Genomic DNA, 3,206 nt, shown 5'->3' on the forward strand with positions numbered 1-3,206 from the left:
TGGATTTGCTTTAATGTCAGAGATGACATCTTAATTTTGTTGTTGCATCTTAATTTATTTTGATTTCTTTTTTGCAGGAAAACAGTAGAAAAGATATGGAGAAAAACATCTCAATCAATGAGAATGCTCCAACAATTAAAGATTGGAATTTTGAGCAAATAAAATTGGATTGAACAGATTTTTCTTCAACAAACTTTCCTCTCAAAAATACCTTTGAAAATACTATAAATGACAAATTGCATAATGTAATAAGGGGTTGCTCTTCTCTACAATTTTGGACTTATAAAAGCACTTTTGCAATAGGAATTTAGAGTTGTAGGAGGGAGGAGAGAAAATCTCAGATGTGAGGATTAGTGAGATTTTTCCTTTGTATCTTGAGAGTTTGCATTATTGAAGCTCTTGTTTTAAAAGCAGAAGTTCAGGCAATGTAAAGGACTGTTGGAAACCAGCGTCAGAGAAGTGGATTCAATAAATTGGTATCTATAATACTATTGTTTCAAATACTAATTTCATTTTTATGATAACAAGAATGTGTTATTTTATTCATGTTTGTGCACTTGTGTCAATATGGGTAATTTGTCTCAATGTTGTTATTATATATCTCTGCTCTTATGGATTAAATTCTGATTTCTGAGTAACTATTTACTCAGAAATCTGTCTTATAAAATTGATCTATTAAATAATGATATGTTGTGAACTATTTCCACATATTATTGTTTAATTAGTGGATTTACTGATTTGACAATCAATATCATTTTTTTGAATTACTTCCTGAGTGTTGTTGGTTTATTATTTCAATTAAGAGATCTCAGTAGGATGTGTTTCGGTATTCACAAATGTCAGCTAATTGAATTACTACATTATCTTGATATTAACTAAAAGCCAGACATATTTAAATCCTTATCATTTAATTATCTTGCTCTTAGTTGGATTAGATCTATATCTGCCTAACTGAGATAGGATTAGAATTAGTTTCTTTTGCTTGCATTATAGAATAAGTTTGCATTTAGATTAAATTCTACATTCTTTTAAGTCCTCTTCTCAAAGAGGCAAAATTTTAGTTGTGGCTTGGCTGAACCCAAATCAGCTTAAGGGTCATTCTCTTGCCTGGTCAGTAAGAAGAAGTGATCTGATATCCCTGTCTATTGATAGTTAAAGATATATTGTAAACCAATAACAATAGGGAAAAGGTAACTGGATCTAGTTAAACTAGTCGGAGCCACTACTCCAAATGGAAAAGGAGTTGTTTTAAGGTCTGGACCGGGTGGTTATCCCCCAATGTTGAAGCTGACATTTTTGGCCCTCAACGGTACCTTAAATTCCAACCCTATATTACTTATTTTCAAAAGTCACCTAGGCATGCACAAATTTTATGATAATGTGAAATTTTATAATAATGTGAAAAAAAAATGACTAGAGTTGGGTTTTGAATTGCACGGCAATATTTTTCAGAGGGGTGGGACCCCTTGGGAGAAATCTCTAATATATCTACATCCATCACAACATATTGCATCGTAGTTGCGTCATCAGACGATAACTTTTTTTCGTGTCAACCGCAACTCAAACCTGGGTGGGGAGTTTAATAATGGCACTCCCAACCACCTGGGATAAGTCTGCGTACAATTGCACAGCAATATTATAAGTGAAATATATAAGTTTTTGAAATAGGATTGTTATTTCCAAATTGTAAGTGAAATATATAAGTGGAATTTGTAAAAGTACTATCTGAGAAATCAAACTTTTTATAATGCAATACAATAGTAATTGTTTCTTTCAAAAAAATAGTTATATATAGATAGATATTTAATTCTAAAATTATCTAGTCAATACAATTTTGAATTAAGATTGTCATTTCCAAATTGTAAGTAAAATATACAAGTTTGTGAAGGAATTTATTTAACTTATAAATCAATAAATATTGCCAATAAGATTGCTATTTCAAAATTGTAAGTAAAATATATGAGTTTGTAAAGGAATTTATTTAACTTATAAATCAATAAATATTTTTGGCAATACATTAGCTTTGACATTAAATAATAAATAAGTTTTTTCATCTATACTATGATTTCCTTTAAATAAAATTGTTTTATAATTTAAATAATAAATGAGTTTATGTCATGATTTTGTTATTATAATAAAAATGTTTTATAATTAAAATGATAAATGAGTTTATGTTATGATTTTGTTATTATATATATGGTTTTAATTATTTGTTATGTTAACATGGAAAATGTTTAAAAGTAAATATTAGAGATAATAGTTGTGTACCAATGGCAAAGGGGATACAATTTGTGATGAGTTAAGGCTTAAAGACTAATGAAAAAATAAGTAATGTGAAGAGTAAGAAGATGGTACGAAATTGATAAGTTATGTATTTGGACTAAATGAGTCAATATATTGGAAATGAAACAATGATTTAAGGAATGATGGTAAGGCCAGTAATATATTGGAAATGAAACAATGATTTAAGGAATGATGGTAAGTCCAGTAATAGATTAACTAGAGATTAAGGCTCTAATCTTCAAAATTGCAAGTAAAAAGACTATATCAAACTTGTGGCATATTTATAGTATGACTATGCTTATTCTGTAAGTTATGGACTTTCTTATTGAAAGAAGAGGAAAAGATTATTGAAATAAATTGGCATCTTATTGAGAATACAACACTAATAGTGTTGATTAGATAGCCTAGATCCTAGATGGATGCTAAATAATTTTAGTTCATAGTTGGTGTTCATTGTTTGTAGAAGCAAATGAAATTGATTGTTCTAATGAATCATGATAAGAATGTTATAGTGTATTATTTCTCTATATTTGATATGTATTGGGATGATTCTCGTATTTATGATATTATGATATGAGGTTATATTGATAGGTGGTTCCATTTATTAGGTGATGGCATGATATATCTTTGATACAAATAAGTTGATGTTATAACTTATTATGGTATTTCAAGATGTGAAGCATGTGGTTATTGCATGCAAATTTTATGACATGCATGAGCATGCAATTTTTACTATTCAAAATGTTGTGATAACAATGATGTTATGTTCTCATGGTGATATGCAAGCATTGACATGTGGATTATTTTCTTTGATGTTATGATAACTAATGCATGGTTGCATTAGTTACAATAAACCTTGTTAATTAAGTGTATCCCAAGTGGTGGGGAGGGTTTAACGATAACCTCCCCATTTAGGTCCAAGC

This window comes from Pinus tabuliformis, chromosome 3_2, assembly GCF_031772625.1.
Source record: "Pinus tabuliformis cultivar Carrire ecotype Pingquan chromosome 3_2, CPIR1, whole genome shotgun sequence".
Taxonomy (NCBI): domain Eukaryota; kingdom Viridiplantae; phylum Streptophyta; class Pinopsida; order Pinales; family Pinaceae; genus Pinus; species Pinus tabuliformis.